We start from the raw sequence: 12,550 nt of genomic DNA on the forward strand, positions 1-12,550 counted from the left end.
AGACTCTGCACTCTGGAGAATGTTGGCTTCTTATCCTTTTGTTTAGAGAACAGATAAAGAACGAGGGATTAATGGTCAAATAGGAGGAAATCCAGGAATTCTGGAAAGAGATCAACTGTGACAACATGAGGAAGTGAGCAAAACTCAGCAGGTGTCTTATTTTGCTTAGAAACTGTCATGCAAACTTGTGTAAATCCACAAACCAGCGTTCTAAACAAAGGGAAACACATTAAATGTGGTCAGGAGGAAGCCTGAGACATGAACCAGAAGGGAGTAGAGAACCAGTCTGGTGATCCCAGCAGAGGGAATTCAAAAATCCAGAGTTATCCAAATGGATCAGGGGTGAGGTGGGAGCCCGGTGGCCCGGTGGATGTGCACACAGAATTAGTGAGGGACGCAGGTGCAAAGAGAAATTCAATAAAGAGCAAGACGCCGCGGTGGAGCTGAGGCCCAGTATTTGTTTCAGCAGTGATTGGAGGTGATGAGCAGCAACTTGGCACCTGACACCTGCACACCTGATCCCACTGCTGTAATCAACACACACTCAGATATGCTTTGCTGCTACCAGGGGGAGGAAGTTCGCAGCCAACTGTTTGGAAAAGGTCACTTAAAAAGGTCAGTGCACATGCACAGTGAAGCCGAGCCATGGTTGCATGACCCAGCCGAGCCGCTCCACCGTCCCAGTACACTTGAGAGTGCATTTGTACTCTATGTAGCTAAGAAGAGAAGCTAACGTTACATTTGCATGACCAAGTAACGTTGTTGTGCTGCTTTTCAGTTTGCAGGCACAGCCAATAAATTTGGAGTATGTTTCATCAGCTAACGTGGGTCACTGGTGATGACCTAAATTGGTTCTTATCAGCCTTTTCACCAGACGTGTAAAATTAGGAAGGAAACGGGTGCGTTTGGCAGGTGGACTGGAGCGTCAAACAAAACCTGCCGTGGTAATTTGACTCCAAACTGCATTTTGTCGTTGTTTGCTTCTCAGATATTTGACTTGCATGTGTACAGCATTTTTAAAAGTCCACTTTTTATCACACTAACACAACAAATAGGTGATCTAATGTCAACAAAGTGACAGAAGATATCTGTCAGTCACAGTTTATCCAGGCTAACTAAGAGCAGGAGTACAGTTTCTACCAAGTAGAACTTGTATTGTAATTATTATTATACATGTTGTGAAGTATCACTTGTTCCCAGACACGTTTAAGTCCTGAACCTCCTGGAACGTTCAACTTCCTGCCGTGTTCCCTGCTCCCTCCACAAACAGCGCTAACGCCACCGGGGGGGCTAAGTTGGCTTTGCTAGCGTTGTCAAGGCGCGGTACTGGAGAACCGGAGCAGAGAGTTTTGACTCAGTCGTCAGCTGATGCATTGACAGCTTCTGCTGCTCACAATTGTGGAGTGAGGTTCTTTCCACCTTCCGTCCAAATATGAACAGTTGGAGCAACACTCTGGGTGCTAACAGGCCTTTTTTTTTTTTCTCAGGCCACTGAGGTCATCGGGTCGCTGGCTGCCCGTCTGATTGGCTGGTACTTGGTTTTCTTAGGTGAGTGGAGGGAGACGAATCAGGGTCAGAGACAAGTTGAGAACAAGGAGCAAATTAACGTAGGAAAAACAACTGGTTTGGTTCTGATGGAGGATTTTGAGAGAGTACTTTTTTTTTTCTGGCTTGGCTTTAGAACATAAAATACTACTCTCCATACTGTTAAATCTCCTCTCTGTACTTCATCTGCAATTACAAATAAACGATTTATGCCTAAATGTTTTCCATTAGAATCCACACTCACCAATAATTTCATACTGCCCTTCGTCTTCTCTGCCGCTGGATTTATGGGGTCTGTGAATTTACTTGCCTGTTGCCCATCAAGACGGGGACGGACATTTAATCCAAACAAGTTAATTAGTGGGGAGATAGCATCGGCACAAACGAGGCTAATGAAATAAACACTGTCCTGGAAGAAGAAGAGCAATTAAGTCATTGGAGTGCAGAGCCATTTATGTTCTGATGTGTTGTCTTTTAATGTGGCTCAGTAATGAATTCTGCTCCTGCTTTTATGTTTGTGAGGTAAGAGTTTGCTCTGTGGGGGGGTGATAATACAGTAAACCTCTGGCCTGTTCGTCATAGCAGCCTGTGCAGGCTCGGCTGGTTCTGTCTGCCGCCGTCCGAACCAGAGCTGCAGATCCAGCACGTCAGAGGACATTGTGTCCGTTAGACAAACGCTGACGATGCGGTGAAGCGGCGATCTCATTGGGTTAGATGTTTCTTTGAGTGGCTGATTACATCCAGAACTGAACCCTAGTGTGTGCGCCGCCCCGGTGTGCTGCTTCCAGGCAGGTGTCAACCAAAACTGAACCCAACTCGTGAACCGAGACGTTGTCGAGGGCGTCTCCATTCACTTGCAAACTACCGGGGTCCTCGGTGCGTTTGAGCCAACACAATTGCACTTTATTTATTTTAGTCGGAGCCGAAAAATGAGGCAGTTTGCATTGAAGAACAAGTGTATAAATGCAGTAAAAGCAGTAGAAATTTGCACTTTGTCTCTTTTGCTGGCACACAGCCTATGAACTCACGTCTCACCCGCTCTTCCTTTTGGCTTTTTCGGCACCTGGTGAACCATCTGACAGGAGCTTTACGACCACGTGGCAGGTTTACCAGTCGGGAGGTGAATGACGGTGTATAAATGCAGGACTGCAGTGGTGAGTACTTTATTTAACATTATTAAATCACTCAAACCCTGAAAATCAATGAAGTCCAAACTTATCAAGATTCGTTGGTTCCATAACACAGGACGGCTGTAACGTTAGCATGACGCTAGCTTAGCTGCTAACGACAAGCTGAAATAAGCATAGCCACACAATAATTATAATAATAATATTAATGATAATAATAAAACATTGTTGCTTTTAAGTTTATAGCACTAAGGTGATTTTTTTTATTTTATTTTTTTGGCAACTGATCATAAAAAAATACCCCAAAAAGTGTTTGATTTCTGCTGCTGTTTTGAAAAGACGGCATTGTGGATTGTTCCATGTTTGGAGGGGGGTCATGAACTAATTTGGACCAGAGCGAACAAACTGCAGGTGTGAAGGAACCCTGAGAGATGCCGTGTGCTGGGTGCCCGTGTTTATTCTTCTGATTACAAGTGAAAAAAAAGTGTTTCAGTTCATGCGGCTTACAGTCTTTCACATGCACGTTGTATTTACAAGCAAACGCCTGCGTTGCATATATCAGTTACCATGTCCAAGTGTTCTGTATCCAGCATGTGTCTCGCATCATTCCGTGTGTACATCAGCAACACGCACAGGAAACACATACTGCTCTTGGCGGCGTGTGTGATCCATCTGGTCTGGTCTGCCTCTCTGATGAATGGAGAGCATGGGGCTCGGCGGCGACCGCGACACAGAGCAACTCCCCCCGACTTTATCAGCCACAACACCGCTCATCCCGTGCATCTCTCTCTGTCCAGTAGTGGCCAAGGAAGTCATTAACCCGCTGCCCCCGGCTGCTTCAGCACCAGAGAGAGAGAGAGCGCTGGTCTTTGTCTGGGAGCTTGAACGAATTAGTCTCACATCTTTAACTCATCTCTTACAAACTGTGCTTCCAGATAGTGGAAAAACACATCCACAAGGAAACATGTATGTGCGGGAGCATGAACGTGTTCGCTGGCCATGGTTTTCCCTCCGACATCTTTAACCCTTTACAGCCACAGTTTCTGTTCCGGAGCCTCGGCTCTCCTCTTTTAACACAAACCTTTAAATTCTGATGAACCCAAAGATGCAACTGATGTTTTGTTTTTTCAGCACCAACTGAAGTCAATTTAGCACCGAACCACAGAGCGTTTAAAAAAAACAAGTGTATTTTTGATTTATTACATTTTGAACTCTCATCACAAAATGAGTGTTTGACTGGAGAGGGACACAGAAATCCCGCTCATCTGGTTGAACGGTGCGTTTGAAACTGGACGCCGGGTCCTGTGTGTTGCCCAGACGTAGAACCTCGCTGTCACGCACTGGCGTAGTCCTGCTTTAAGAGGATGAGCCTGGAGGAGGGAACGGAGGAGAGCTTCAAGTGTTTGTGAGCTTTTCATTCTTCACACCAAGAACTTTTTTTTTAAAGATGAAAAACAAAAACATCTGCTGTTCTACGTCGGTGCAGACTTCCCATAGCCTTCAGGATTCCTGCTGAAGTCCTGTGCTTACACTGTGGTACTTGCACTTCCACTGAGAAGTACTTTATACGTGCCAGTGCATTAATTGGGCAATTTAAGTTATTTCCATCTCAAGAAATGTTACAATGTTAAACCAGCGGTGGTTTTTGTTAAATATTCTAATGAGTAAATCTCTCACCAAAAGTCATAGAAAAGGGAAAAATGTCGCGCGTCAGACCTGAAGGTTCTGCAGATGAACATCACCTGCAGCAGCCGTGTCACTGGGTTCTCTCTGTTTCTGTGTGTTTATCTAATCCGCCAGCAGCTTATTTCAGAGTATTTGTGTGTCCAGCTCCCGGTTTATCCGACGCCAAATGTACCTGGATGGCCGCTAGTTATTTCAAGCTGCACGCACGTGTGCTCAGGTGTGTGCTAACTTCCGAGACAATCGCCTGGCAGAAGTCATTTCTCATGTCCCTCTCCTCAACAATGGCCTATTGTGGCACACAGGCTGACTGACAGATTCAATGCAGCCCCTGGAATAGAAGGCAGATTAAGTCACTGCGTTATTGCTCACAGCTTCTTTCAGACGTCATTAATTGCTTTCATCATCTGCGGCCATTCTTCAGCTTGAAGTGAGGAAAAATGAATTCTTTATAAGCCAGACGGGGGGTTTGAGAGGCGGGGCTACGAGGAACGAGCTGGGCTCAGGGTTTTGTTTTTTTTAACCACAGTGATTAAGTGGTTAAACGCAGTGACTCAGTTTCCTCGTATCGTCTGAAATGCCTCACTGTATAATGAAGTATTTTATCATGGCGCTCTTTAAGGCATTGAATTGACTTTAATCTTTTGATTCGGGGCAAACGGCCTCTAGAAACCCTCTTCAATCATCCAGATCCACAGATGGATCCAGGTCTTAAGGCACCAGGTCCACCTGGGGTTGCACAGCGTTCTCGACGGTTACTGCTCTCCGACAACGCTCGCTGATCGCATGACTGATGCAAGGTGGCTTCTTCCGAGAACCCCAGGATCTCTCAGGGTCGTTGCGGGGTCAAATCGGCAGCAGTGCATTGAGTGTGTGGAAGTACTGCATGTCTTCTCTGGCCTGGACAACCCTCAGCGCCTCATCCTGCCCGAGTCGACGAGAGTCACGAAGCCCACGAGCGGGTCTGTAAACAGGACTGGCCGCTGGTGTTTTGTGTTCCTCCCTGCGTACGCAGCAGATACCGGCCGAGTCGGCCTCGCTCACACGGTCACCCGGGAGCTTCAGTCTGAGGAGCGCTGCGACTTCTGCGGGTGACTTTTTTTCCACAAAACGTATTTTTCTTCGAGCAGTACGTTGGAAGACTCGGGGCACCAGGCTGAGCTGCACTTTCATGATTAATGGCACTACTTGGTGAGTCGCTTCCTGGAGCAAATAACCACAAAGAGGGAGGCTGTAAATGCTAAAAACTGCACTGCAGGAGCTGAAGAACTGCAGCCGCTGCACAGCAGAGGGATTTTCCTCTCACGTCCACGAGACACGGCGGCTGTGCATGAGAGGAATGGGAACCTGAAAGTGCCAAAAAGTTGCTGTACGTCCTTTTTTGTGTACTTTTAAACTGTCTAGCAGTTCGTCACTCACTTTCTCAAAATCTCTTGACTTAAGCTCATTGTCTTTTTATGCCCCCGTGTTTTCTGTTACCCGTCCAACCCGTTCTGTTAACGCCACGTCTCTGGAGCTCAAATGTTCGTGGTCAGAGGTCAAAGGTCACTGGCACCTCACACGTGTGTGGTATCTGCCCCGTTATTGTTTACGCCACAGCTCAGGAAGATTTTGAGGGAATTTCTTAATGGGACGCAAACGTCCACAGGGAGTCACGGATGATTTTGGCGGTCAGAGGTCACGGTGACTGGCCCGCTTTGTAGTGGCGTTTAACTGCAATATTTCATTTTTATGACAGCTTACTTTTATCAACCGTTGCAACTCGGAAACATCAACTACAATATGGAACCATCCTAATTTTAGACCTCGGGAAACAGGAAGTAGCTTTCCAAGATGGCCGACCTTGTCTTGAGCACGTGGCGGCCCTCAGATCCCGCAGTCACGGTTATTTCCCAGTTATTGTTTCACCTCTACCTCAAATTTGGCCCAAACGCCCACAGGGACTCGAGTGAACGGGTCAAAGGTCACTGTGCCTGGCCCCTCTGGTGAATGCAGTATTTCTAATCTTCCCTCTGACTTATTCTTCCTACCACCCTGACGTGCAGTGCCTGACAGCGGGGAGGTTCATGGGATGGCGTTCTGGCTCGGATTCCTATGTTTCCTTTGCTAAAGTTCATTTCGCTGCATCTGGGAGGACTTTTGGAAGTCTTGCTCGTGTCACTGGAGGAGCCAAGAAACGTCAGCGCCTGCATTCCAGCCGCTGGTCGATTCCGTTAAAGAAATGTTTCATCCTTTCACCTCCAGATAAAACGGTCTGAGGGTCTGTAAACCTGTCAGCGGCTGTGCTTCTTGAAGCCCGATGTTGGCTGTGAGCGCGGGGCAGGGCGTTGACGAGTGCAACCAGCCGGCAGCTCCGGCACCATTATTTTCTTCATCCATAAAAGGAAATGAGACCAGAGGTGGACGGATATCCTCCACACCTGCAGCTCAGAACACGTCGACTGGCGAAAACGACGGCCACAGACGGCGCCGTTCTGATGACGCTCCGACACGAGGAACATCATCGGATGTTGTTGGTCTCTCGTCAGAGCCGCATGAGAATATTTGCTCTCACAACGCAGCCTAATCCCTGCTAATGCTATAAATGATTAAAATCATGAATCTGCTTTGGTATCGGATAATTGGACAAGAATTAAGATGCTTTACCTGCGAGGTTTAAGTGTTTGAGGTAAAAAAGAGGCCTCAGCGTTGCATGAATAGCTTGAATGGTCCTGTTTTATACCATTAAAGGGGTTTAATTTTCTAATCAAGATTGAGAGGGCGTTGAGGTAAATCACCCGTTGAAGTCTAGCAACTTACCCATGACTTGACCCCGCGGTTCAAATTAATGCTACCTGTAATTTCATTTGGCTAATTTTTATAAGCTTTCATCATGTTTGAAAGCTTCTTAAGCAAATAATTTATCCATTAAATCACCCTAAATCTGGTATAATCCTATTATACACTCACACACTGAATAAGAATATCTGACGGAATAATTAATTTGCACTTGAGCATGTCTTAAAATTGATAATAATATGATTTAAATTTAATCCACACGTCCTCACTGCTACTTTTTGAAAACACATATACATTTTTAATTGGTTTTCTTTCAGCTTGTGCATATTAATGAAGACGTAGACAGTTCTCCGGCGCGGTTTTGTTTCAGGTGTAATGTAACATTTAATTTGAAGATTTTCATGGTGCTCTGTGTGTGTGTGTGTGTGTGTGTGTGTGTGTGTGTGTGTGTGTGTGTGTGTGTGTGTGTGTGTGTGTGTGTTGGTCCCACCAACATAATGCTGTTAAATCACCGTGAAGCAGCTCCGTCTCCGTGCAGCAGGCAGACATGTGCTCCATAATACAAAAGTCTGGAGATTCCAACCACCTTGATTAAATTTAGTTGCAGATCACATATGCCAGCAAATGTGTGTTACCTTGGCAACTGTTGATCACACTTCAACCCTTATTATTCTCACGGAGAGGCACAGAACGTGTTAAAGCCGTATTAACGGCAACATTCTGGGTTTATGAGAGAGTTTTTAGAAGGTTATCTGCCCTGTCTGTTCATTCCAGACGAGTTGATTCAGAAATTGTTGCCGGGTTCCACGGCGGAAAGGCAATGACATGAAATATTTTAGCCTGCACATCAAGAACTGTGGCGTGACCCCTTCGTGTCCCCCGCCGGCCTCATTGTCTCTGTGGGTGATTTATTTTGCTTTACTGGATCAGCTGTTTATTAACGCGCAGGCTTGATTCAGTTCCACCCAGCAGTTTCAGGATTTTGTTCAACTGAGTTCACTTTCGTGACGTTCACTTTAGTCTTCACGCAGCCCACAAATGAGTCACAGGAAAACAGACCCAGGAAGAACAACAAGTGGAGACTAGAGGACTTTCAAAATAAAACGGCTTCAGGTGGGAGCGTGGCTGTGGAGCATCATTTTGACAGTCGTCGTGTTTGTTTGCTGTCCTGGACTCTCAAGTTGTGCTTGATGGTGGTTCCTGCGTCAGCGACATCAGAGCAGAGAGGCAGATTAGCTGAGAGGAAATAACCCCATGAGATCCCGAGGAGCGTTACAACCTTGATAAAGTTCTTGTGATTGGCCGATCAGGCTGTTTCCATGCTGATATTCACCAGTTTGATTGCATCTTCTCTCGCGGATCACTGGTTTCCAGTTGCGGCTCTGCTGCTATCAGCCCGCACCGCCTGTAAGATCTGGTGTCTCCTCTCTGTGAGACGAGAGAGGAGCCCAGGATCAAAAGTCTGTTAATTGAGGCTCTTCTTTCTGATCTCGGCATATGGCGAGCTGATGCACTGCTTAATGTTGATTCCCAGGCGAGCAAAGCCTGGCGTGTCACAGACGCCACACACACCAGCAGGCTAATGAACATGTCCAGCGATAGATTACTGCGTGGAGTCTCCAGAGACTGATCAAGAGGGACCCTCTGAGACAGACACAAGGACACACTCGTTTGATCTGCTCGTGCTGCTGCGTATGCACACTTAGACGTGCGCACACAAGATCTGCACACACATTCGCACACGTGCCAGATATCATCAAGCTGTCTCATCTAGGACAAGTGCGCGCTGCTTTGTTCTGCCTGGTATTTGTTCCCAAAGAGAGCGGAGGTAAATTCTCAACAAAAGCACTGTGTGTTCACGCATTAGCATAAAAGACGGAAGCAGCACCGGGGATCAAGCAGGCAGGAGACGGATACACAGACGCTCTGGCGTTTAAATGAGGTATGTGATGGTTCAGCGAGGGAAACGGCACCGCCGAATCAAAGCATGTGTGCGTTTTCGGCAACAAGTGTGCGCGCAAGGAGGAAGATGTTTACCATGCAGCGCAACAGGGATCTGCTTGTGTGTGAAGTTCAGTCTGGTGTGTGATTTGTGCTCCAGTTTTCTGATCAGGAACATGTGAAGCTGCTCGACTTTCCGTCTCTCTGAAGAACTCTCAAATCTTCTGACAAAACAGCCGGAATCAAGGCAGAGCCTCCTCCGTTATCAGACTTTGCTGTTGTTTGGCGAGGAGGATGACGTCACCCCCCCCCCCCCCCCCGAGTAGCTGAGCAACGCTGACTCAGAAAAACAAGCTGTTAGGTTTACACACACACACTCAGATCCACTTTGGACATCACATCACGAGTGGTCGACCAGTAGCAGCCTGGGCAGGGTGGCCGACTCCCACCTTGCCTCAGGCCGGTCCTGGAGGAACTTCTATGTTCCGGATGGTGACAGAGAGTTGGATCGCTTCAACATTCGTTAGTTGGTTAGCTTAAGACAGTAGCTGCTCTCTAAGTAAGCGCTTGCCTTCTTGAACTTTCATAGCCAACAGGTCAACAAAGCAAGTGGTAGAAGGCTGTTACCCTCAGCTGAAATAGAAAGCCGGCCGGGTGACGCGTGTGTGGGACACCGGGCGAACACAGACACTTGTCTCTAGCAGGAAGGTCGCTCGTTAGAATGTAGCAGCTACTTCCTGTCTCTCCTTCTTCCTGTCACTAGAAATGTCACCAAACAGTCTTTTTCGCCGCCTGTGGTGCTACTGAACATGGAAAACTCACCCTTGATCATCCATTTGAACCTGCTGTTGCGATGAATGTAGAAACGTGTACCCGACCCCCGAGAGACCCCCCACCAACGATGGCACGTCATCAATATAAATCAGTTGTGATTTGATCATTTGTTGCTGAGCAAACTTGACACTGAGGTCATTTAAAACTTGCAATCTATTAGATTTGTTCAAAAACCTTACAATTAATATGCAAATGACTGGTGTTTCTGTGGTATTATAATTATTATTATTATTATTATTATTACGTTCAAACAAATGCTTCTTTTTACATACTAAAAGCAGAAAAATAACGTTTTCCATTGAATTTGGTAGGTTTTGTCTTCTAAATCTAATTCCTACTGATAATTTGCTGTATTGTCATTTGCAGTACATTGACGAAGGACAAGTACACGTCTGTGCGTCCAGCACATCAGCAGTTTCACACTGTGAGGTGGCCGACATTCTACATTCAACATTGTTTTCACAGGTCCGTGGTGATGTGCTCTCGTGTTGCTGCAAGGATATTTTTAGGTACAAATAACAGCGGCGCAGACTCTCCTCGCCAGTCATTAGCACCACTACAAACACCACAAGAGCTCACAACAAATCCACTGACCTTTACAGTGCAACACAAATAGTGCGTGAGAGCTCAGCCAATCACAGGAACGGGTTTGGAAGTCACACGGAAAAAGACGTTGGCGCCTGTCTCATAAGCGATGGAGGCTGTGGCTGATATCCGGTGGACAGTGAAGCCGGTGACGTCCTCGTTCCGCCCGTCCAGCGTCGTGGAAGTGGAACCATGATGTTTGCAGGCTTCCATGTTCCCCGATGTTCTGGTACATCAGAGGGTCCTGGAGGGAGTTCACCTGGAAGGTCTGTCTCCAGGGCAGTTGGCATGGAGGTTACGACACATTTGAAACTAGAAAACTGTATCGAGGTTGTTCTGTCCTGTACAGTGTGTCTGTTCCAGCGACCTTTGACCTCTGACTCTGTTCATCTTGGGGTTCCAGTGGTTGCAAATTTGAAGAAAATCCTGAGAATGAGACTGACAGCTCAAAAATATAATGACTGGCTGCAACGGTGTCGGTCCGGACGCATTAAATACACAAGACTTGGTCTCTGACAGCAGCAGTAGGTTACCTGGGTCGCCAGGTCACGGCGGGCTGAGCTGGACCAGCTGATCATCAGGTGACATCCTCCATTGGTGCCATTTAACTCTGAGATCAGTTATTAGCTAAAGTTGTAGTCGACTCCTTCCGGCTGGGAAAGTTCCCCTCTTTTGTTCAAGCTTTGAGCGATCACGTGATTGACAGTTGACCTGAATGTGGCTCATGTAACTTCACGCGTGTTGGATCAAAGCATCCCTCTCTGCTGTAAGCCCCGCCCACCTGTACTCGTCATGTAGCCTCGGGTCACGTTTCTGGAGGTGATTAAACGGTAGCGACGTACCGACTGTCGTCCAGCAGTGTCGACAGTAACCTCGCGCGTTTGCAGCGGCTCTTTCCCATGATGCCCTGCTGTGCCGTCAATAGAGCCACTTAACACCTCTGATCTGAGATCAGCAGCACAGCTTTACACTTTTTAAAAGAGTTGATTTAAATTTCATGTTTACCGTCCTGCAGCTTCAGTTTATGTTAATGAGTTGTGAGTTAAAAGCAGCTGTTGTTTTGAGGTCAAAGGGCAACGGGGCTTCATTTACGCCGCGGCGCAAATCCTCATTTCTTCTGTGGGCGTGTTCCCGCCGTCGCTGATGTGCTGATAATGTGTTCAGGCGTTGGTGTGACAGGAACACGAGCTTCAGCAGCAGGACATATTTGTTTTTATTAGAAGTCGTCCTAAACAAAGCTCAGCTCTCTGGAACTGTTTGACATAAATCTGAGACGTAAATCTTTTTTCACCTTTCAACCACCAATGAAATGAAGCGAACAGCACGGCACGGAGTTAATGGATGGCTTCGAGCTGCACGGAGCCTCTTCCTCATCGTGACTAATCCTAATGACTAATCCGGTTGTAAACGATAGACCCGTCTCTTTTCTTTACAATGTGTCTCGCACGGCCTATTTCTGTACAGTAAAATCCACATGGCTGCGTGTAAGAGATATCAGAGTTATTTATTATCTGTTTAGAGTTGAAACAAGTTGGACCAAGAAAAAAAAAAATCATAGTTTTGCATTGCAGATATTTATAGTTGACACACCTCCCATCCTGATTATGTGCTGCGAGGTTGTTTACCTGCGTGCAGTTTCATGCTGCTGCGGTTGTGTTTTGGTGACGCGCTCTGACGTGACGTGAAGCGGGAGCGGATCGCTGTGCACATCGCTGGCTTCCAGCCCCGTGCACCACTTCTTGGAATTCAGAAAACAACAGCTACATATTTTTAGCTTGAAGTGACTAGAGACCGATTACAGCTAACAGCCTCAACGCTAGCTGACGTTAGCCAGGAGTTCTGTGAATTCATCTCATGCTCAAAGAATAGTGTCACTTCAAAGGAAGCTCCTGTGAGGTTGAAGTGTTTCCATCCACGACAATTCTGGGGAGGTCGTTGGATATTTGATCGAGAAACTGCTGCCTCAACCGACATCATTGGAATGTTCTTGGAGAACATCTAAGAGAACAATATAACTAGAATATTGAACATAAAATTCTCAGAGCAAAACAACAACA

The 12,550-nt window shown here is 46.7% G+C and overlaps 1 long non-coding RNA gene across 3 annotated transcripts in view; it reads left to right on the forward strand.

The window, feature by feature from the left end:
* Positions 1-522: 522 nt before the first annotated feature.
* The window catches only part of LOC147262108 (uncharacterized), a 59,497-nt gene continuing 47,469 nt past the window's right edge, over positions 523-12,550 (forward strand). The window contains exons 1-5 of one of the 3 annotated variants that reach the window (XR_015116138.1): positions 523-615; positions 1,201-1,403; positions 1,488-1,548; positions 2,628-2,699; positions 6,600-6,796. This is a non-coding gene — a long non-coding RNA (uncharacterized LOC147262108). Of the gene's footprint in view, positions 616-1,200; positions 1,404-1,487; positions 1,549-2,627; positions 2,700-3,469; positions 3,692-6,599; positions 6,797-12,550 lie in introns of those variants that run through there. The other 2 variants (XR_015116137.1, XR_015116136.1) reach the window with 2 other exon arrangements.

Source organism: Aulostomus chinensis, chromosome 5, assembly GCF_037954235.1.
Source record: "Aulostomus chinensis isolate RoL2024-O1b breed Wild chromosome 5, RoL_Achi_v1.0, whole genome shotgun sequence".
NCBI lineage: Eukaryota > Metazoa > Chordata > Actinopteri > Syngnathiformes > Aulostomidae > Aulostomus > Aulostomus chinensis.